The sequence below is a fragment of the Cynocephalus volans genome, chromosome 1 (assembly GCF_027409185.1).
Source record: "Cynocephalus volans isolate mCynVol1 chromosome 1, mCynVol1.pri, whole genome shotgun sequence".
Lineage (NCBI taxonomy): Eukaryota > Metazoa > Chordata > Mammalia > Dermoptera > Cynocephalidae > Cynocephalus > Cynocephalus volans.
Window position 1 is genome coordinate 36198461 of NC_084460.1, and position 24889 is coordinate 36223349.

Sequence of the window (24889 nt, forward strand, 5' to 3'; positions counted from 1 at the left end):
GCAGCAGCTCCAGCTCCCCACCCAACTACCTCCACACACAGGACCAAATGGTCCTTCCATAAAACCTAAGCTCCATCCTGCCCTGCCCCCCAGACACCACAGGGGCTCCCCTGGCCCTTAGCATCAAGCCCAACACCCATCCCAAACCCGGCCTGCCCCTTTTCAGCCCAGCTCCTGCCCTGACATCCCCCTACATTTCAGCCACGTTGACCCCTGGGTGCTTGTCACTCATACTTGGGTTGCCCAGACTCTTCCTTCCACTCAGAAGACCCTCTCCTTCTTCAGCATCTGGCACACCTGTTCATCTTTCTGAATGAGCTTCCCTACCCAGGACCCCACCCCCACTTCTTCTGTAGGACCCCACACTGGGATTTGCACTTAGTTTCATCCCACCCTCAGTGTGAATGGTCACGAACTCATGTCAACCACCACTTCCCCACTTTTCTGTGAGTCCTTCAATGACTCCATCCGACCCACCCAGGCTTTGCTCATAGTAGGTGTCAATCAATTAGAGCCCTTATGACTTACTATTATGATTATTATTTCAAATAAAGCCTCTGCTCCAGCAGGGCTTGCTCTGGAGCAAGCTTGGGCCAGCTTCTGCCATCCCCTTAACCTCATCTGAATGCAAAGCCTTTCTCTCGATGTTACGCCTAGGCTGCCCTGCTTTTAGTTTCTTGATTCTATCCAATTCACTCCCACCTCAGAGCTCAGAGAGCAGTTGCTCTCAGCCCAGAATGGTCTTCCTCTTTTCATTCGGCCAACTCCTACTTACCCTGCCCAGCTCAGCTGAAATGTCACTTCCTTAGAGAGGTTTCCCACTTAAGGGGCAGAGTCTATTTCCCCATCACTAGCACCTAGGTTGGCCTTGGGACTTGCTTTAGCCAGTAGAATGAAGAGCAGTGATGGTGTATTTGTACCGAGCCTGGGCCTCCCGAAGTTCTAGGTATTTTCACTCACCTCTTGCTTGCCCGCCTTCACCCTGAGCACAGACCCAGGCTGGAGAATGAGATGTGAGAATAGAGATAAGCCACCCATCATCCCTGCTGAAGCTGTCCAGATCAGCCAACCCAAACCAGACACCAGACACATGACACGTGAGTGACCTGGACAGGACCAGAAGAAGCGCCACACTGAGCCCAGGCTGAAGGGCTGACTTACAGGCTTGTGAGCTAAACACATGCTCATAGTTTTAAGACACCAAGTTTTGGGGCAGTTTGTTCCAAGTATTTTGTAACAATCACGAACAGATACATACCTGAAATTTTTCTTCCTAGCAGATCACAATAGATTCTATATTTATTTGTACATTTATCTTATAAACGTTTTCCCACCATTAGATTACAAGCTTTGCATTGGCAGATACCATGTCTATTTTTTACGTTAATGAATTCCTTGACTTGACATGGTACTTAGCACTAGGAGGTGCTCAAAAATTTCATTAAGTGAATTAATTAATTGAGTGATTAAATAGGTGAATACACGAAGGCACCCCATTCACTCCTTCTGAGGCCTTTTTCCTCCCACTCCCCTGACAGCCAGGCCGGAGCCATTTTCCATAGCAATCCCCAGCAGAGAGATTAAGTCACAGCAGCCAATGCTTCACCCTTGAGCCCGTGGGCCATGAGAGCCTCTGACAGAGCTTTTGTCATGCTGGAAGGTACACCCACCCATGAGAGGGCTCCCCTACCACACCGCATTTTAGCTTTAGCAGCCAGCTCCAATGGGAGGGTCAGAGACCAAGCAGCACATGCTTCCTGCCCTTCAACTGTCAAACCAGGAGCAGGTGGGAGAGGAGCACCACTTCTCTTCCCAACTTCTCAGAGCTGGTTGTGGGGTACTCCACTCACAAATGCCTCTGCAACACTCTCTCTGGCCTTGTTATCAAATCTCAGCCCCATCCCTCTTCCTACATCCACTATGAAGTTGTTCTTTGCTATCCAAACCATCCCTCTTCCAACCCAGATCAAAGGAGAGAAGAGGCAAGCATTTTTTCTGCAGTGTTCAGAGACCTCACATTGGACCAAAAGCCATCTCTTTTCATTAGTGTCTGCCATGGCCACTCCCACTCCTTTGTCTACAGTGTTATGTCCTTTGTACAAGTTATTCTGGGAATGGACTGGCCTAGTATTGCTTTCCTGGCTCCTGTACAACCAGGCAGGGATCAACAAAGAAAAAAGAAGTTCCATTTATCCCACGTATTCATTTATTTATAAATGTGTTCAACAAATATTTTATTGAGCACCTACTATGTGCCAAGTCCCAAGATTACAATGGTAAGTAAGAAAGACATGGGCCATTGTGAAGTTTATAATCTGGTGGAAAAGGCCACCAATAAGCAAACAAGTAAATATAAAAGAAAACATCAGGTGACAAAAGAATTAAACAAGGTGACATACTAGAGAGTAACTAAACAGAAAAAAAAATTCACATAAGTTGTTGAAAGAATAGCAAATCACAGTCCACTTGGGAAGGTCTATTCAGCGGAATTTTTGTCTCTGTAAGCCAAAGAGATACCCAAGTTTGTCAATGACCCAAAAAGTAAATTATTCTTTCGCTCTGTGTATATTTAGAGAGCACCTACTATGTGCCTGGCTGCTCTAAAGTGGCAGTATTAAAACATGACCAAATGTCTTCTGGCTCCAAGTGAAGAAGGAAGGAAGTAGGAAAACTAGCACTTATTGAAGGGCCTACTATGTGCCAGACATGTACTGTGCAATTTCGTGCATATTTGTTCACTCGATCCTCATAATATGACAGGGAAGTAGTAACTAATTTCCATTTTACTGCAGTTCAGGGGTCCATCACCACACATCCAGGGGGTGGTGCAGCTGGGATTTGGAGATACGTAGACGTGGCTCTTATCCCTAAATCATGCTCCCCCCTCAACCTCTTATGAATTTAATCAAATAATCAGAATTAAAATCTTCTTTATTTTACAAGGGTGTGAGAACCTTATTCCAAGAAGAATGTATTGACAATAATAACAGAGGCAATTTATCTTAGGACTTTAAGAAGTTCTCCATGGCCCTCTCTATCACCCAGCCAAAATCTCCTCAATGCAGCTTCCCCTTCCCCGACCACATACAGTCCTCAGATATGACCAAGTCTAGACCCCTTACCAAGTGCCCCCATCAAGTAGCCAAGGTACCTCTTTTACATGACACCTGCCTGAGTCTTTGCAGCAGGTATTTTTCCATGCAATAATTCTTGCCATAAGGAAAGCATGATTAAAACATCTTTTACAAAATGCATTAATTCCTAGGCAAAGATAAAAATTTCATTTGACACAAATAGATTTTCCATGGTGAGTTAGCACTGCATTGAGGGTAATGGATGGGGGAGGGGGAAGCATCTAGTCCATAAATTAACAGGGGGACTGAAAAGGGGAAAGGAGTGGATGGAGGGGAAAGAGGCACTGGTGCAATTTCAACCTGTGAGAGTGCTGCCCCATTCCCTTCCCCCAGTTCTTAATGATCTCATCAGGGGTCCAAGATCGATTCCCAGCCTTGTCCATCTATCCCCTTCTGCATTCATTATTTTAATAGCGTCCACAAAGGACCATTTGACATTTGCATCAGGCAAGCAATAATGAGAAGTTTGTTTGGGAAGCTTAGGAATCGAGGAGAAGTAGGCACCTACGGTTGTGGCCAAGGCAGTCTAAACGGGAGCGGACACAGAGATCGGGGGAATACAGGAGGAGGAAAATGACAACCAGTGGTGCTGTCCAAATCAGACCAATGTGACTGAGTTTCTCCTGCTCCTTATGAGGTTCCCTCAGCCCCCAGACCTCTTAGCAAACCAATGAGAACAAGGCATGTGGGTTTGAATAAAAGAAATGTAGATCTCTGAGCTGGATCAGAAAGACTGCCATTCTAATTCATTCCACAAACATTTCCCAGGGGCTGTGCTAGGCTTGAGAGATGCGGTGTGAATAAGACCCAGGCCTGCCCTCAAGGAGCTCCAGTCTAGATAAACAAAGAAGCAGTTTCAGCTCAGGGCAATAAATGTCATGGTAAAAATAAACAAAGAAGGACCTGGTTGGGGGCTTCCAAGAGGCAGGGACGCTTGAGATGAAACTTGGAGGTAAATAGTCTTCCAAGCCTTTTGGGTAGATGTGCTTTCCCGGCAAAGGGAACAGAGTGTAGAAAGGCATGGAGCATGAGACAGGCTAGTATATTTGGGAACTTCAGGAACTTGGAGCCCTGGAGGACACAGAAACAGCAAAGCGGTGGAAGAGAGTAAAGAACTTGGCCAGAACATAGTGTGCCAGGCTGCGGAATGAGGCTTCATCCTGTAGGTCAAAAAGTGCTTTAAGCAGATTAGAAACATTAAAATAGAATTTCATGTTGAGAAGACTTGTGCAAAATAGATTGAAGTGGAGAGATTCAGGGCAGGAGGCAGTGAGGACACTGTTTCAACAGTCCTCTTGGGGGGTGATGAGGCCCGCAAGGTTAGAAAGGAGGGGTGAAGTCCTGCGGGAGGAGAGCTGAGGGTCAGGTCCCACCTGGGTGTGACACTCCTCTCTGATCACCAGGCTCCCAGAGGATGAGGAAAAATCAAAAGAAAGAGGGTTGGAGAGGCAGGGTTCATGAGCCTGGGGATGGAAGCTAGGTCCTAGAAGGAGAGGTTGAAGAAACAAGGGACCTAGCAGGCATTTTCAAAGCTCCAGTGGGCTGTCGTCTTAGTTTTCTTTCCCACACTTCCAGGTTGCACCTGGGCAGGGCATGAGGATCCTCCCCCAGGCTTTAGAGAAAGACATGAAACAGGAGATCAGAGAATCACACCAAGCACTTAAAACGAGACCTTGGCACATGCATGGGAGCCCCCCTGCACACATACAGCTGGAGCTGAATTCAGACATGGGACAAAGGGATGTGCCATGGGGCACCAGTAGTGCCAGCCACAGTTGTCCACAGGAAGAGGGAGCAGACAGGTCAGAAGTGGACTCAAAGGTAGAGCCCAGCACCTTGCTCACTGTCACAACCCTGGAGAAGGCAGAGAAAGCTCCGAGAGCCATCATCACAATACATGACACTCATCAACAAGTCGTTGCTGCACCATTAATAGCAAGAACTATAATTTATTGCACATTTATTGGCTGCCAGGTGCAGGGGCTAGCGTTTGCATACTTATCTCATTTAATTCTGAAACAACCTTGTAAAGGATGTCCTATTAACTTTCCCATTCTACAGAGGAAGAAACCATGGCTAGGGCAAAATATTGTTTATCCAAAGTCCCCAGACTAAACAGGGAAGAAGCTTAGAATTGATACCAGGTCTACTTATCCCTGGCCCCAGCCTAGTGCTGCTCCTTTAAGGGCACTTAATCCACATTAGTGGGAAAATTGGCAAGATCAGGATAGGCCTATAGATTAGATGATAGTACTGTATGAATGCTAATTTACTGATTTTGAAAATTCTACTGTGATTGTGGTTGTGTAAAATAATGTCCTTGTTTTTAGGAAATGCACACTGCCATATTTAGAAGCAAAGTGGCTGTATATCCACAATTTACTGTCAAACAATTCAGAAAAAATATGTTATATGTATGCACACACACATATGCACACACAAAAAACAGATAAAATAAATGTGGCTACATGTTAACTTTGAGGGCATCTGGGTAAAGAGCATACAGCAATTCTTTTAATTATTTTTGTAACTTCCCTTTCATTTCAAAATTTTAAAACTTTCTAGTGAGAAATTGGTAAAGGGCCACAAAAAATGATTACATTGTGTAATGCTGAATATACTAATTATCCTGATTTTAGCATCATATATTGCACAACAGTATTGATATTCGACACAGTACCCCACAAATATGTATAATCCATTATGTTTCAATTTTTTTTAAGTTTCTAAAAATTACCTAATTCTGCTGGAATTCATCTACCTCATTTTTCAAAAGAGGAATAAAAAATTCCAGTCCATTGCAGAGATAAAGGAAGGGCCACTATTAGAACAAGAAATGCCTCTGAGTTTATCAGAAAAAGGTCTTGGCCCTGAAGGGTTTCCTGGATATTTTCTCCTCCTCGAGATCTTGAATTCCTTTGGTAGCTGAACATCAGAAATCAATGCCTGATATCATGTCCCTGCAGGGGCAGGAAACAGAGCTTCCAGGCATGCCAGCCTCAGCCTGGGCCTGCTGGGCATGGCCACCAGAGGAATGGGGTCTTACACCCACCTCTTGTGCCTGCCACATGCATGGGCAATGTACCTCCCAAAGTCTCATCTCCTGTGTATCTCAAGGCTGAATTCTGCCTCAAGTTTCCCCAGACTTGGTTTGAGAGGATGCGAATGCTAAAAAATGGTGGAATGCCAAGGAAAAAGGGGCAGGAGGGAGTTATTGCTGGATGGCATCGGAGGTCAAGACCTGGGTTCCAGCCCTGACTCTGCCAGTTGGGCAATTCCCTCAGAATCCCCTGGCCTCGTTGTCCCCATCCATAGCAGGAGGAATCCTAACACTGTACCTATCTCACAGCCTTCGTTTACTCACTCAGTCACCCAACAGCACTTACTGAGGACCTCTATGAGCCAGATGTCAGGCAAGTCACCAAGGCAGAGGAGGGAATCAAGCAGATGTGGTCACTTGCTCCTGATGCTCACCAGCCAGCAGGAGGAGAGGACAACAAAGGCAAGCAGACTGCAGCGAGTGCTGCAGCTGAGACAACGGCAGACTATGACAAAGAGTAAGAGGCAGTGACCTTTGTGGACAGGTGGTCAGGGAGGGCTCCTCCAATGAGGTGACACTTCACTGAGACCTGAGGCTGAGAGGTAGCAGCTGGGTGAAAAGGCACTCTTGAGATAATTGGAGATGCTCCAGATGTGGTCATGGGATGATTGGTCCCCTTCCCTCCTCCTTCCTCCTTCCCTCTCATTTGACTGAGGGGCAAGAGCCATTTTGCTCAAAAAGTCAGCAGCCCCGGGGTGGGTTGGGCTGGGCCCTCCCCAAGGACCAGCTCCTCCTTCATCCCATCACGGCTCTGGGCCCTGCACACACAGGGGCTGGGCCAGAATTCAGAGAGAAAATGAGGAACTCCCTTTCCAGATGGTTGTAAGACACTGCCAGTTCCCATTGGTGACAGTGGGGAGGATGCCAAGCAAACTGCCCTTGTCAGCATCCCTCCCACTCCACAGCAGAGGAGACTCTCTGAAAGGTCCCTCAAGGGGACTGACAGGAGTTGTTGGATAAATGCTCCAACTCCCTCACATCCCAATGGAATAACTCAGATGTGTTCGACAAGGTCTCTCAGTAGGCCCCTGTGGAGTGACAGCCCCAGACACCCTGCTCATAACACTTCCCGTCCCTGTCCCACCTCCCCCATCTCCACCATTGCTTCCTGGGATCATCTCCTGAATAAATGATTTGCATCCACATTATCTCAGTTTCTACCTAGGGGGAAGCCAACATAAGATAGTGCTCAATGATTATTTAATAATCTAAATGGAATTATGAGCTATTAAATTTGTGATCTCCTTAAAGGCCGAGGCAACCTCTCTTCTGCTCATTGTCATACCCCCAACATCTCACCCAGAGCCTGGGACAGGGAAGGTGCTCCATAAATATTTGTTGAAGGAAAGATTGACCTCACAGAACTAGGCAAGGCTGCCCAAGGGCAGCTGTTGGATCCAACCCTTCTCAGGGGAGCCCTGGGGGACGTTTGACCCTCAGGCCTCAGACACCCAGCCTCTGCCCAAGGGAGACCCCACTAAGGGGGCCAGAGAAGGGGCACTGCCAACAGTCAGGAGAGGGAGGTGGATGGGCAGCCAGGGCTTGCTTGGCTGGTGCAGCCTCCACTCTGCTCTGCTCTGCAGGGGAGCCCAGCTCCACTGGGCACAGCTCACCATGGTGAGTGTGCAAACAGCCACCACACAGGGACCATTTCAGTTAGTTCAGGAAAGGTACAAGAGCATGACAAATATATGTAATTTGTAAATGGGCCAGTCTTTTGAAATAATTTAGAGGCACTAGTTAGGAGCAATAGAAACCCCCCAATTACTGATGTTTAAGCTGGCACTGTTGCTGGCTGAATATTTCATGCATAAATGAACTTCCACTAGGACACCCGCTGCTTCTGATGAGGCTCTTGCGGGCTTTATTGCCCGGCGCCCAGCAGGGACCCGCCAATGGGCCCCATGACGGATGATGCATAGTTTTGTGGCTTAAATAATGCAGCGTGGGACAGGCTCAGTGCTGGTGCACTTTATTTACATATCAATTGAGTGGCCACTCTGAATATGAAGAAATATGAGAGGGGAGGTCGCTGGCACTGAATATTTCATGGCCCTGAGCCCCACAGGAAGTGAGTGTCCCCAGCCCACAGCTAGGTCTGGTCCTGTGTGCTGGGGAGAACTGGCATTAATGGTCCAGGAGATGAGGCAAGAACAATCTCCTGAGCCAGGAGGGCAGCCACTAACTGGAATTGATGAGCCCCCTAGCATCTGGACACAGCCCGCTGCCGCCTTTTCAAGTCAGCAAAATATCTGCTTCCTGCCTCTACCTTCTTCCCAGAAACTTCTGCAGAGAAGGGAGTTTGTTCAAGCCATCACACACTGACTTCCCAGGCCATGCGGATGGAACAGAAGTTAGCAGGGAGTGGAAAATGTCTTGGCCCACCGAGAGAGGACCTTGCCCTCTCTGAGGATGTGCTGGAAGATGAATCAGGAGTCCTAGCCCAACCCCTCCTCCTGAAATGCCTCTGGGAACTCCTGTCCCTGGAGTCAGTCACTGAATTATTTTCTGAATCTCTGCCATGTGCCAGGCTCCTTGCTGAGTGATGAGGACACAACCATAAAAAAGACACAGTCTCTGTCCTCACAGAGCTCACAGTCAAGTGGGAAAAACAGAAAAGAAAATGGAAAGGTATATTGGTCAGGTATATTAGGTGTCTGTTACTGCATAACAAATTACCTCAAAACTTAGTAGCTTAAAACAATACACATTTATTATCGAACACAGTTCCTGTGAGCCAGGAATTTAGAAGTGGTTTAGCTGAGTGGTTTTTGCTCAGGATTTCTCATGAGGTTGCAGTCCAAATGTCAGCCAGGGCTGCAGTTGTCCTCTGGAGGATAGACAGGGACTGGAGGATGTGTTTCTGAGGCAGCTCACTCCTGTGTGTGGAAAGACAGTGTTGGCGGTGGGTGGGAGGCCTCAGCTCCTTGCCACACTGACCTCTCCATAGAGCTGCTTGAGTGCCCTCACAACATGGCAGCTGGCTTTTCCCAACAGAGTGATCCAAGAGAGCAAGACAGAAGCAGCATGTCCTTATGACCTACCCACAGAAGTCACTAACCATCCCTCCCACCATATTCTATTGATGACACAGATAAACCCTGATGGAATATGGGAGGAAACTACAAAGACAGAGGGTCACTGGGGGCCACTGGGGAGGATGGTTACCACATGGGGCAAGTGTGAATAACAGTAGGACCAGCCTCATAATGTATTTGTAGGTGTTGACTGAGATAAGACATCTGGTACATAGCATGCACTCAGTAAATTCTTTGGAGTGAATGAGCCTTTCATCTGGGTCAAAGGTCTTCTCTTTGGGACTTAGACCCCCATTCTTCCCACCACCAGCCTCTCCCCAACTTTTAAACATCACCCATGTTCTGCTCCTGAGCTTTACTGCCAGCCTCCCTGCACTAGATTAGAAGCCCCCAGGAGTGGGCAAAGCCAGGCTACTGCCCCCCTTTGGACTGACCAGCCCTCCAGCAGCGCAGTGCTCAGCTGGGGGAGTTTCTGACTCCTTTGTGCTGTCAATTTTGTTCATATCAATTATCGTAACTTGTATTTCTATTTAGTTAGTTGTGTAGCTGTATGGGCTTTGTTGTTGTTTTGTATTGTTTTCTATTTCATTCTTGTTCTCTGTCTATCCACCAGAATGAACACTCTGTGAGGTCAGGGACTGTCTGCCTACTTTACTTCTGCAGCCCCAGCGCAGCACAGTGCTTGACAGTAAAACCTAGCAGATAAAGGCAGAGAGTCTGGGCCAGACTGCCTGGATTTGAATCCCACAGCTGGTACTCTCTAGCTATACAGAGACAATTTGGACAATACAGTGTCTCAGTTTTCCCTTCTGTAAAATGAGGCCAATAATAGTAGCTGTTTCATTAGGAGGATTGAATAATTCTATGTGTAAGTCACTCAAGAACAGTGCTGGAACATAGCAATTATTACATAAGGGTTTGTATTATATATAGATAGAGATAGAGAGAGAAAGATAATAGTAGATGCTCAATAAATATTTGCTAAATTAATCATATGCTGACTCTAAAAAAGGGACAAAGTCCTGGGGCAGGGACTCAGACAGGGCAAAGACCCTCACAAGGGCAAGTTCTTCAACCTGAACGAAGATGAGCCTTGAACTTGGAAACCTTTGAAGCTGGAGGCAGCAGTGTAGGGCAACAGTAAGCAAAGGCCTGGTGGCATGGGACAGAGGCGAAGACAGACCCTCCGTGGAACTCCCACCTGGGATTGCCAGTCCACATACTAACACACACTGAGCAGCTAAATCATACATTATTGATTTGTCAAACATATTTGCATATAAATAAGCATGATCATTCATTGTGGCCCGAATGGTGCCGCCTCCCTCAGTGCCACGATTACAGATGGATGGCCCTAGTTAGACACGAACCAGGGATGCTGCTGTCCCTGCCACAAAGTCAGTGGCTGATTTAAAACTACATTTACTGGAGCATGTAAGTGTGACAGCCTAGTAGTGAGTTTGGGATAATTAGTCTAAAAGACAAGATAAACAACTCCTAAAACTGGTATTGTGACGAAGATCTCTCCCCATCCCCCCCTTACCAGCTCAACCCTGATGCCAAAAATACCGCCGATGATAATTAACTAGGAAATGTTAACAGGCAGGATTATGCTCCAATTGCATTATCCAAAGGACTTCAGCATTTTACACCCAAGTTGATTGTGTTCCCCTCCCACTGGTGATTAGGCAGGGGAGGGGATTCTCAGCAAGAACCAGAAGCTGGCAAGGGGGGTGGGCAGATAGACCCATTCGAGGTCTCTAAGGCCAGGCAAGCAGGTGGCGTTGGTTGACCTTCCCCCAGCTTGAACCGAGATGGATGTGCAGGGTGAAGCACGCTGACCTGGGGAAATTATATCTGCCATGTTAATCCATTCCGCGTGGGAGATCGGCCGTGAGCTTGGAGGCTGGCCTCGGCAGCCTCTGATGGATCGAGAGCCCCAGCTGCACAGCGGCATGCACTGCTATAGGCTCAGCATCGCAGGGGAACACACTGCTTGCTAACACTTCATCTGAATTGTCCTAAGTTACACTTGAAGACTTACAGCCCAGCGGGCCAGCCCACGAATATCAAACATTACCTCGCAGATCAGCTTGACCTAGGGAGGAACCTGTATTCCCAGGGCTGGGCCTCAGCACTGTGCTGATGCAGAAGGGAGAGACTCACTGCCTTTAGTCCCACCTCCCTGCTCCCAAGGAAGGGGCAGGGGCTGCCCTGGGACCTCAGATCCATCCTATCAGTAGGTTTGGGAGTTTCATCTCTGAGATTTGAGTCTACAGACCAGACAGGGAGCCAGGGAGGGTCCTGTAGGATTTGAGGTCCTAAGAAAAGAATCCAAAAGAGAGGTAACACAGCAGAGGAGTCTGCGGTAGGCAGGATGATGTCCCCCAAAAAGATGTTCACATCCTAACCCCAAAACCTTACATGACAAAAGGGACTTTGTTGATGTGATTAAGGATATTAAGATGCAGAGAGTATTTGGATTATCCAGGTGGGTCCAATGTAATCACAAGGTCCTCCTCATAAGAGGGAGGCAGAAGTGAGAGAGAGAGACAGACAGACACACACAGAGAGAGAGAGAGAGATGACTATGCTAACATGCTGCTGGCTTTGAAGGGACCATGAGCCAAGGAACATGGGTAGCCTTTAGAAGCTGGGAAAGGCAAGGACACAGATTCTCCTGAGAGCCTCCAGAAGGAATACAGCCCTGCTGACATGATAATGTTCATCCGATAAGATTCATTTCAGACTTCTGACCTTCAGAACTGTAAGATGATAAATTTGTGCTGTTTTAAGCCACTAAATAATTTGTTACAGCAGCAACAGGAAACTAATACAGAGTCCTAAGTGTTCTCAGCCTTTACTACATCCTGCCTGTGTGACTTTGGGTAAGTGACTAAACTCCTCTCAGCCTCAGTTTCCTCCTGTCTAAAATGGGGATAATAATAGAATCTACCCTGTGAAGCTGTTGTAAATAGTAAATGAGCTAATGCCTGAATGAGACTTAGCTCAGTGCCCAGCACATAGCAAGAGCTCAGTTAATAGCACTTATTGTTGTGGCTGTACTTGTCATGATTGTCTCTTGCTGCTCCTCCTGAGACTTTGTCAGTGAAGATAGAATTAATAAGATACACGTCACCAAACTAAAATTTTACTTAATTATCAAATATTTATTAATCATCTTTTGTACGCAAACTACTATGCCAGGTATTGGGAATAAAATAGTGAGCAAAGGGTCGGCTTTAGCTCAAGCGGTTACTTCCTCAAGCCAGACTTCAATCTGTCTAAAATAGTGAGCAAAAAGAGACCTAGCCCCTGGCCTCATGGAGTTTATACTATGGTAGGGAAAACAGACCATATTACATAATTATATTATATATTAAAATATAATACTATAATTATATGTTATATTTATATTAATCTCCTAAACAAGTGCTAAGATTGAGAGGGGCTAAAGTAGTACATAATGGAAAAACGTGTCCCGTCAGAAAAATCAGGGAAGGCTTCCTGGAAGAAGCTGACCTCAAAGGCTTGAACAGATTTGGTCCTTTGGGATCACAGGAGCATGGACACTTCTGAGCAGTGGGAGGATGGGCTCACCTACACCTCTGGGATCATGCTTGGGCTTCTGGAATACCTGGGAAGAGCTTAGTTCAGGTGGAAGGCCTGCAGATGCCCACCATGGTGAGTCCTGGGAAGGCAGAGAGGCCTCAGCCAGAGGCAGTCCAAATAGGATGTGGCATGATCAAGTGTGGCCTTGAGTTGTTTGAGGTGAGTCTATCCCTTGGGTGCTGGACCCCTGTTTGACTCCAAATATTAGGTTGGAAATATCACCTTGTACCTTGTGCTTGGGCCCTAACCCAGGAGTCCCAGCTGGAAGAGATGGAAGCCCTACCCTGGACCACAAACATGTGGATCTGCCCTGGTCATCACAGGATGAAGCCACACCCTGGGCTCAGCCTGCCTTCAAGGAGGTCTTGTCAGGGGACTTGCCTAGCCTTGGAAAATACCCTCAATTTCCTAATATGATATGATCTCTTGGAAACTGAAATCCCCACTTATTCCTTTCATAGCACAAACTATAAGAAGTAAAGCTTGACGACTACCTGGCTGGTGAAGATGTTCAGAATACAGCAATATTACATAGGGAAGAAGGGGCACAGCCCCTCGAGATGCATCATCCTCTCTGAGCTAGGGTGGGGGAGAATGAGATTTGCGTATTTATCAAAAGGAGGCATGGGTTTAGAAATCACTGTGCAGCCTTTTGATATAGCCTTCAAGGAGACTTCTGTGTCTGCCAGATCCCCCGTATCAGCCCACTGTTGCTGTGTAACAAACAACTTCAAAATCTCAGTAGCATACAAAAATCAGCATTTATTTTTCACTTCTGGGTCTGCAGATCATCTGGAATTTGACTGTCCAGGCTGCAATGGGCTGGGCTGGGCTCCAGGCCAGAGACTGGGTTCTGCCAACATTCCATTGGCCAAAGCAAGCCACACGGCCAAGCCCAAAGTCAAGGAATAAAGTAATATATTCTACCCTTCCTGAGTCCAAAGCAAAGCACATGGCAAAGTCTAATTCAATGGAACAGGTAAGTATACTCCTCCCATGGACATGGGAAGGAGGAAATATTTACCTGACCACTGCGTGATCCATCATATACCTTAAAACTCTGTCTGGGGATAGTGGAGTACTCCTCTGTCCTTGGCATAAAGAGGAAGATCTAGGGACCTCCTCTCCCTTCATGCACAGTGTTCTAGATATACACACGCTCTGTGTATATATCACCCTTCCTGCATACCACCTAATTCTATGATGTCTCAGAGTTGTCCATGTCCCAAAGCCCCTGGTCAATGCTTCTTTCCAGGCTTGGAGAGGCACCACCTAAAATCCTTGGCCCGAGCTGGACTGCTAGGCACATAGTAGACGGGCAAGAATTGTTTGTTGAATGAATGAATAATTTAATGAATGTCCACCCCTTGGACACTGGCCTATTGGGAGTCCTCTGCCTAAGGTAAATCCCACCTCCATCCCTGCTGTACACACAGCTTGGGCAGGGATATTGTAGTATACTCTGGAACCCACCCACCCAAACACTGACTGTACAAGCTCCAGACCCCCTCTTTCTTGGCTTTCACAACACTGGCCATGCCGTTGGCAGAAATTCCAAAACAGCCTACAAAATGTGGATATGGGAGACCATACCCCAGAATGTTTCACAAAAAGCAAATATTGTGACAAATAATTGGAAATGTGGTGCATTTATCTGCACTTTTAGTAGCTGCTCATATGTTCACATTAAAACAGCTGAAAATGTATAATTAAAAATCTGTTTCAAAATGCAGAGAACATGTAAAAATAATTTACCCATTCACAGATGAAAAACAAAAACAAATAAGTGTGAGCCATGGAAATAAAATGTTAAAAGCAAACTCCATCAGGATGCAGGCCTCAAAGGGTGGTGGTGATTGGAACTAGTCTCACATGCCCCACCTCCTCCAGTATGGAATCCAGAGTCTGGCTTTTTAATTTGCCCAATTTAATACATCAGTTTCTCTGTGTAAAAGGAGTTGTGGAAACAAACATTGGGTGAATATTTGGTGAAAAGCCCTCTTCATAGGGTTCAAATCCCAGATGCATGGTCCAGCCTTCAAGTCTAGCAGTAAAGACAGACAAGCCGCATGGAGAAAAGAGAAATTAAAAGTGTTTGCAAACTCTCTCTCCACCTCCCAGACTGACAAAAATAAACTTGTCTTTGGCTTCTCTGACCCTCTTCCTCCTCTGCCATCACAGGAAGATTCTGAGTCTGTCAGTAATTTCCCTGGGGTCTAGTTACTCACCTTTGGAAAGGAAGGAGAAGCCACTAGGAGAAAAAGAAGGACTTGAGAGAGGAAGAGGAATAACAAGGAAGTCAAGAGGCATGAATGGTTTCGCTTTGAGAAAATTTTAGTTGAGAGTTAATTATAAGGAGGAAAATAAGAAACCTCTGGGCAGATATGGAGGGAAGAAGTTAAAAAACCCAGAGGAATGAGGAAAGAGAATTTGAAGACGTGCTGCTGTGAATTATGACTATGAATTATCTTTGACATTCTTTGAGAAATACCAATAAAAGGCTTAAGTAGCTTTAAATTTCTTTGATTGCTATGTTTGATTCTTTGAATGTGACACCATGCTGGAACCGGACCACATGGAGCCTTGGTTTTACTTGGGTTACTTGAGTAAATATGCCCTGAATCTACCCTGTGAAACATGCACCAATAGAGGTGTGGACACAGTGCTTTGAGAATATAGAGTGTGCAGGAATCCCAGATGAGGAAAGGTTTTCCAGAGAAAGTAATTTTGAGTTGAATCCAGAAGAACATGTTCACCTCATAGGTATGAATTGCAAGGTCATTTCTGGTAGAAGAAATAATATCTGCAAAGACACAGGGTATTTACGGAAAAGCGATAAGTCCAGTGGGGTGAAGAAGAAAACAAAAAGCTCAATGGGTAGACAGAGCCACATGGTGTAAGTCCTCAAATGCCATTAGAAGCTATGCCTTTATTCTGCAGCCAACAGAGAGCCATGATTGCGAATATGGGAGTGACATGCCCATGGCTCCACATGCATTCACCCTCTTGCCAGGGAGGCTACACGAAGCAAACTGCCCTCTTCTTAATTCTTAAGGAGAATTCTTTATTCTTGAAGAAAGTGACCAGGAGAAACGGAATCAGGCCAGGAGCTGACTCCAGAGATTACAGAGGCATTTGCAAGAAGTTCCCAGTGAAGAGAAAGACACACTCAGGAAAACAAAAAAGCTGTTTGTCATCATCTGAATTCATGCGCAGAGAACACATTTGTTTCCAATGGGCATGTTTTGCAAACTTGTTTAAATGGAAATGGACTTGATTTCAAGAGCAATGAAGTCTTGGTGGCAATATGATGTTTTATTTTATTGTTTGCAATTAGTGACAAGCAAAGAAAATATCCAAATTACTCCACATCACACAGGGTGTGTATTATCCAAGTACCAGAGCAGAGGCATTATCTAAAGTCAGGAAGTACAGCTGACTGATGGGATGTAGAGGACACCAGTGAAAGAAATGATCTTCAAAATCAGGACAAGCTTGGGGTCGAGGGAACCCAGGCCAGCTGTTAAGCAGGAGCAGCTTTGGAAAAATTGTCTGTGGCTCACAAAAGAGAGACATCTGACTCCTCCATTCACCAGCCATAAAAGAGCCAGTGGTCCCTGACCAGGATTGCCTGAGTTAGAGTTTCTCGACACTACTGACATTTTGGGTTGGATAGTTCTTTGTTTGGGGGCTGCTACACTGTGTATTGAAGGATATTTATCTGCATCCTTGGCCTCTACCCACTAGATGCTAGTAGCACTTCCCTTCTGTTTTAACAACTAAAAATGTCTCCAGACACTGCCAAATGTTCCTATGGAGACAAATTGCTCCCAGTTGAGACACCCTAGCTTGACTTCAATTACCAGCTCTGAATCTTGGTTAAGTTGGAAAAGGAGTCCAGGACATATATGAGAAAGCTTTGTCCAGCTTAGAAATGCTCTGTTCTGAACAATCTGAAGATCCTCAGACTACCTTAACAAAGCCTACCACCACCCTCCCATAATGGACCTGGGGAGCAGGGCACAGAGTCCCTTGCTTTGATCTACCTGACTTCAATAAAGACTGAAGAAAAACTGATCAGATGGTGTGGGGTAATGGAATGAGCCTGCGTTTGAGCCCAAGTGCCTCACTTTGTCATGTGTGGTCTGTCCTTTGCTGACCTGGACACTTCCTTCCTTACCGTACTCCAGCCACTCTGGTCTGCTGACATCTCCTCATACATCTCATCTCACCTTCAGGGCCTTTGCACATGCTGTTACCTCTACATAAAGCATGCACACAACTCACTCACTCTGCTCATTCTTCAGGTCTCAGATTAAATGTTGCCTCCCTAATGCACTGAACTATTAGTTACCCATGATATACACTGTACAGCACCTTGTACTATTCATAACTAAATAACTATTGTTGAAAGAAAAGGTTGACAGAAATGTGGGGAAAGAGAAAAAAAAGTAACTCTGCACATGCCCAAGAAGGAAAGAGACAAGTAGATAGAGAAAGAGAGAGATAAGGAACTTTGTGATAAGTTAAAAACCACAGACATTAAAAGACAACTCAGTGATAACAGCAAGGTTTTTCCTCATTGTCTGACATCTGTGTATGTTTTCTTTGTGGTATAGGACTAGATCTGCACAACCTTCAAGATATAACTGAAGGATAGCATCTGCATAATCTTACTTCATGCTTATATTGACCCCAAGTGATAGGGACCATCATTTTCCCAGTTTATAAGTGGGGAAACTGAGGTTTAGAGAATGTTTGTAATTTGCACACAATCCTATCACTAGTGAGCCAGAATTTGGACCCAGGTACATGAGGTTTCAGAGTCTGTGCTCCTGGTCACCCACAGTGTGAGCTGAATAAACACAGCAACCGGGAGGGAATTGGCCCAGTGCTGGACTAGGGCACAAAGTTGACTTTTGATAAATATTTCCTGAATGAGCAGGGCCAGAGGTGGGATGCACTTCAGGGAAACTTTAATCCAGCCTGTGCGCAGCGGAACGCAACCCTTGCCTACCCCCTCCCACCCCTGCCCACCCCCCGCTCACTTATCACCATGTAATTGAAATAATGCCTATCGACAGAGACTCACAAACAACTGCTCAATTTTCCTCAGAATTCAATTAAACTTCGTTTATTCTGGGGATCGATCCAATTAAAAGAAGGAAAATTTCAGATGGTCTGAGCAACGCCATCCATCTTCAAACACAGTGTCTACCCCAGTGATGTAATAATTCGCCCAATCAATGCTTTAAAAGCATTTAGCATTCTTGATAATGAACTTTTGTCAAAACAGCCTTGCAGAGCAATAAGTGCCTGCAGATTAATATGAAGTCATAAAGGGCTAATGCCTTGGGGTGGAGGGAGGGAGCCGACACGAATCAGTGAGTCACGGGCTGGGGCTTCGTCTTTCCACACCTTTCCAGAAGCAAGCATGGGCACTGTTGGCAGGGCCCAGAAAATACCGAATGCACTTTCCTGTTTCTGCTCTGTCTGCAGGTTCCTCTCCCTTCCACAGTCTGAAGGGTCCCAACTCCACCAGCCAGGACCTATGATGCCCCCAACCCTGATCACCTTCATGGCATATGGGGCAGCCCACCCTAATAGAGGAAATGTCCAAGGGAAAGAGGCTTTGCTTGGAAGAAGGGCTTCCACTTGACCATCTATCATCTCCGAATGCTCTGGCTTCAGAAATGGTCTTTGAGCTGTAAGAACCTTCTTTCTCCTACAGAGTTCTCCTTTTCTTATACAGAGGTCCAACTTACTAGCTGCATGACCTTGAGCAAGTTACTTAAGGTCTCTGAGCTTTAGTTTGTAAATGTACATCTGTAAAATGGGAATAATAGCATTTAGTGAAGCTCAGGGGAGGGACGTTGGGCTGGATTTCTGGGTGACAAGGATGCAAAGATTAAAAAAACTGAAGCTTTATCTTTAAAGACCTCAGAGGCACCAGGAGAAATGGATGCAAACAGCTATAGTGCAAAAAGCTAACACTGTTAGAGACATCTAAACGCAGTGACGGAAACACAATGCCTGAGGGATCAAAGAGGACCTCACCAAGGCATTGACCCTTGAGCTGGATCTTGACTGAGAACAGGAATCTGCTGGGTAGAGAAGAGAAGGAAAGGAGGTCTAGGCTGAGGGGGCTGCAAGTGCAGAGGTGCAGGGTCATGACAAGGAAAAGCATATTCGAGGTGCACAGTATGCCTGACTCAGTGTCACGGAATGGAGCAGGACAGGTTGGCTAAGCCAGATCATCAAAGGTCTCATTTGCCAGGCTGAGGAGATTATTTCCTATTCTAAGGAAAATGCGGAGCCATGGAAGTTCTTAAGCAAGCGATTGACATGAGAAGAACTGCGCTTGGAGAAATCCAATCAGGCAAGTCATGGAAGGGATGACTTGGATGGAGTGAGACAGTTGGATGATTTAGGTGAGACATGATGGTAGCCAGGGTGCTCTAACAACACAGCTCCACTCTTCTAGGAATCCCCCCAACCACATTCTCCAACACTGAACACACCCTCTCCAACCTCCCTATTCCTAACATGTCCCCATGCCCCCAGACAGGAAACCTAGGAGTCCTACACACCTTCCTTTTCCATTCCCTCAGAAACCTTCCTCCTGAGTGCTGGATCCTGTGTGGAGGAACATGCATCCCATCCCAAAAACTTAAGTTTGCTTTAGTCCAACAAGGACCCTTAACTCTCTCAGAGGGAGGCCTGGGTACAAAGTCGCTTGCAACTAGAGATGAGCATGCCCAGAGCTGTCCGTGGTACTGGCTGCCTTGGTACCAGGAAGGGGAAGGGAGAGATGCTCCCCAAGGCAGGTCAGAAACCCTCATGTGGAGTGCAATGTGGTAGGGGGGTTCCCTTCCAGAATCAGGCTTGGCACTTACAGGGAGCTGGGCCAGTCTGAGCTGGAATGGCCAGGAGAGGCTAAGCAGGGCAAGTCCCTGGGCCCTGGGGTTGTCTGTGATCCATCAGGGACTAGTTCTCCATCTCTCACTCCAATCTGTCTAGACTGGAGGCCACATTGGGCAGTCTGTCCTCTCAGATGGGGACCCTGGCTACAGCTACAGCTTCCAGCACTAGAAATTCCTTTGGCATCTCCTCTCCAGGCCTGAACTACCCCTTTAAAAACCAGAAGAAAATCTCAGGGGCTGGATGGTGCTTTAAAAGCTGGGGGATCTGGGTGGCCAAAGTAATGAAACTCTTGCTCCATTTGCCGGAAGTCATAGCTCCCCTACAGGATACCAGACCCTGACCCGCCATCACAGAGGCCCAGGATTTGGAAAGAAGAGGATTAAGAATTAAAGAGGGGAAAGGGAGGGGAACTTGTGCTGCTAGATCAGGAGGAGTATTAAATGATCTCAAGTCAAGAAATGCCTTTTCAAAGATTTCTGCCATTAGGACTTAATATTAAATTTACTCCTTCTGTGCCTTAAAAAATAGCTAATTTTTTTTTCAAAAGGTGCTTTTGATGCCAAAGGTATGGCTTAGGCTGAAAGGCACCGGCACATCAAACATTATTTGGGGAATTTCAAAGGGCTATTTCAGCAGGATCCTGTTCTCTTCGTCCCCCTCCTCGGCTGATGAAGTTTCTGAGCCCCCTGAAGTCGGATCTTGTGTTCTTAGCTATCAAAGGCCCCAGCAACATCGTGTCCGTCTGTCTGTCCCAGTGAAACTTTCGCAAAGAAAGCCTCCCTTTTACAGAGAGATCTGAGGGGAGAATAAAAAGGATGCTGATTTGTGAGGAAACAGGAGGGAAGCCCCGCTGGGCCGATAGGAATCTTCTGACTTAACCGAGGCCAGATTTGAATACATTTGGCCCAGACAAGGGGGTGGGGGAAAAATCCATTACTTTGGAGAAAAGCTTCACAGGGTTTCAAAAGGAAATATGTTAATGTTGGGAGAAATCATTTGTGTAGGTTTGCATGTGAGTGTTTCAGACGCCCCCAAGTTTAACATCGTCAACCAGGAGCAAAAAGCAGAAGCAGTGAGATTAAGCTGCTGCTGTTCACTGGTGGCGTCAGGGAGCTGTAGGGCTGGGGTAGGCAGCCTCCCCGGACTTGCCCTGGCAATCTTCAGTCAGCTGGGTCTGGGGTCTGCCCCCAGCCTGAGTGCAGTGCCTAAAGGGCCTTCCTTTCCTGTGGCCCTTCCTTTCCGTATGGTCTTCAGGTTGCTGCTCCCAGACAGTCCCCAGTGTCCAGATGAGAAGATGGAGGCCTGGGAGGGGAAAAGCATTGCCAAAGGGGCTCTGTTGGACAGACCTCTTGACTCAGGTCCCCTGTCCATACAGCTTCTCTCTATCACTCCTACACATAGGAGTACCCACTCTCTGGGTGACCGTTTATAGCTTTACCCATGGCATCCTAAAAACTAGGTGTCTGTCAAATCCAGGCCTGGGGACAGATATCCCCGTGGCCTGACCTTGTCCCAGACCCCATGGAAATTAAATATTTACTTTCAGAGAATTAGTCAGAAACATCCCTCTGTGGCTTCAAGAGGTGGCATGCCTGGATTCAGGAGTCCTGGGTCCTCGGCTCAGTTTGGTCTCTCTCTGGGACTCACTTCCTTCGGTAAAATGAGGACAACTTCATCAGCCCTGTCTCTGCTTCTAGGACCACAGTAAAATTCCACTTGGGTTGGGAATAAAAGCTGAGGGCAGGAAGTCCACAAAGCAGGGCAACAGGAGACACTCTCACCTCTCTAGCAGTTTCAGGCACATGCAGGAAGGAGGGAGTAGGTTGTTCTAAAGGCTGTACTGTGTGGGTGTGGCAAATGCACCTGCATTGCAAGAAAGCCTTGCACCCCCACATCAGCACTGGACTTCCCACAACAGTTTCGGGGTTCTCTTCTTCATTAGGAAAATGGTTGGCAGAATTTAGAAAAGAACAGAACCCTGGAGACTTGTCTGTTGGGGGGAGGTGAGGGGGAGGGAGGGAGTTAGGAGCTGGAGCTGCCTGATTTGGATTCCCATCCTGAGTTTATAATCCAACAAATTGGAGACCAGCAAAACTCGGCTGAGCATCAGCTTCCTGCTGCGAGAAGGAAGAGAGAAAAGAAAGCCAATAGCTCATCATTAATGGTCTTGAATTAATATAAATTAGTTGAACACATCTTGGCTGCTCCCAGTCCAGCAGAGCACCGGGCTGCTGGGGAGGAGCATGGAGGTTCCTTTCACCTCACATTCCCGCAGCCATCCATAAAGCCGCTGCTGACCACGCACTCTTCCCTCCCCACACTTGCTCCCTCCCTCCCTCGCCACCTGCCCCCACCACCAGCTCCAGGCTCGAAGGTGTAAAATAGAATGGTGATAGGACCACGGGGACAAGGGGCAGCACCCCAGAGCCTGCAACCTTTGGAATGACCTTTGGAACACTGCCGTCCAGAGAGTTGCTGCCATTAGGAACAGGGGGAGCATTCTGAGCTGTGCCGCAGGCCAGGCCGCCACCTCTCCCATCCCACGCTCTTGTCCTGGGCCAAAGAGGTAGCAGACAGGCATGTCTGTGCCCAGAGTCGAGCTCACAGACCAAAATAATGCCTGGCAACATGGTATTCAAGCACAGCAGCCCTGAGCAGCCCAGAGCTGTCAGAGTGTTGCTTAGGATCATGGGCTGCCTGGGGTTCTGGCATGTTCGCTTGAACATATGGGATCGTGAATTCTATGGCTGCAAGTAGCCCAGGTCAGGCTGTGCCCTTCCATGACCACATCAGTCAGTCATAATTCAAGGGATGCAGACCATCCTTCAGGTAGCATAGGACAACTGAGAACCAGCAAAGGGGCACAAGGCTAAGAATCTGCAGGAGACCATGGGTCCCCTGACTCAGGATGGCCCACTTAGGTGCACTGGGACCCCATGGCTCGGGACTGACCCATAGAGGCCCACTTAGCTCCCTGACTAAGAATTGTCACATTGGGGTATGCTGGGACTTCCCCAGGACCAAGCAGACCACTGGCTGCTTAGCCCAAGGCTCAGAGGTCAAAGATTACTTCCAGTATCCCTGGGAGATTGAACATTTAATTCCATTTACAGATAAGGAAACTGATACTCGAAGAGGTCAAGTAGCTTCCCACGAGAACAAACAGCCAGTAAATGGGGTTCAAGTAATGACAAGAGCTAAGTTTTATCAACGTGACGATTAAAGCTTTGTATGTGAGTCCTCCTATAATTCTCACAATGCCGGCAAGACAGCGCTAGTATCGCTCCAGTTTTGTACACACAGCAACTGAAGCTCAGAGAGGTTGGGCCTCATTGCCCTATCACGCAGGTGGCATGTGATGAGCTGGGATCCAAACCCACAGCTCCAGAGCTCCCGCAGCATGATGCGGTGGTTGAGACCCCAGCCTCCAGAGCCAGTCTGCCTGTCTTCAAATCCTGCCTTTTCCATTTACCAGCAATGTAACCATGCATTAGTTCCTCAGCAGATTCTCAGTTTCCCCACTTGTAAGACAGCAATAATAATTCTAATATGGTAATAGTCAGGCCTCTGTAATTGATGTTCATGGAACACTTACACCAGGACTGTCAGGTACCAAATGTTGTGAGTTTATTAGATGAGTCTTTCCTCTGCACAACCATAATTCACTAATTCTGTAAGTAGCAGGGTAAAAATTGGCAACTGGAGGCCCTTTTCTCCAGCCTGTCCCCTGTCCTCTTGGGTCTGAGACTGGGAGAAGCACACTCCCGACCCAGCATCTGTAATGCTTCTGTCAGAGCAAACGAGGCCATTAACTGACGAGCTGTGTGATGGAATTGTCCCGTGCAGTATTTATTATAGGGTCCTTTCCCTGACACCTCCCAGGGAGAGAATATTAAATATTTAATGCATGCGAGCCTGCTCGTTTTTCATCCCACTTCAGCATTCGAGTCAGCTTGGGCATCCTCACGCCTTCCCTCCTTCCTCCCACAGCCCCTCTCTCCAGGGCATGAGGCCAGACACGGCCTGGGATGGGAATGTGACAAGGACCCTCCCAGGGACTTGGAGCTGAGTCCCAGGAGAACCCTGAGAAGGTCTCCTCCTCCATCAGCCACGCTCAGCTGGGGACCAGGAGACGGCGGGGGAGGAAGCAGTGAACCTCATTAAAGAGTTGTGAAGCCTGGAAGCCTCGCAGAGCCCTGCCCGTATCTCCTCCGCACATACTTCTGATTCCTCTGCCTGCCCGCAGCTTCTCCCTCACCACCTGCACCTCTGCCAGCTGCAGGAGCCTGCTCAGCCGCATGCAGTGGGCCAGAAGCACCAGGGAGCGAACGCCCCCAAAGCAGACCTCGGACAGTGACAGACAAGGAGTCGGTGTACAAACACCCCAGCTTCCTTGCCCTCCTGTGGGAGAACTCAGGACATGGGTTGTACACTGTGTCCTAGAGGTTCCCAGTGAGATTGCGTCCCAGCCACCCACAGCAGGAACCTGCTCATTAACCCACACCATAGTGGCTTCCTCTCTCTCCTACAAGTGCTTCCTGGGGTCACCTCCCAAGTAAACTTCCGCACTCAAATCCTTGTCTCAAAGACTGCTTCTGCAGGAACCTAAACAATGCCTTAGTCAAGAGGGGGACTCATGAGAGAACACAGGAGGATAAGTCTCAGGCATTTATTCTTTCACTGAGCTCCTGCCTGCTCAGGATCAGGTCCTGCGCTGAGGTTGGGGACATAGCAAGGACTCAAATCTGGGTCCTGGACCCCCAAGAGCTTGCAAGCTGACTGGGGGAACAGTCACAAGACACTAAGCACAGTGCAATGTGATCAGCATCCACTACCATTGCCCTGGGCCCAACAAACCAGCCTGAGTGATGCCAACCTGAAGATAAAGTCGCTCCTTCATCCCAGTTCACACCCTCGTGGACACATCGAGCTCTAGCTGTCTGTGTCTCACATGTGTGCTAGAAGTTGGAACAATGTGGTCTCAGGTGAGAGGAAAGGCATCTTACTAGCATCAAGGCATGAGGGTAGGGACAGGAAAGTGAATTTTCCCCAGAATGCTGACCAAACGCAGATGTCAGGCC

The 24889-nt window shown here is 47.3% G+C and overlaps 1 pseudogene; it reads right to left on the reverse strand.

Annotated features, from left to right (window-relative positions):
• LOC134374074 (spliceosome-associated protein CWC15 homolog) overlaps positions 1 to 24889 on the reverse strand; it is a 53772-nt pseudogene that overhangs the window by 20470 nt on the left and 8413 nt on the right.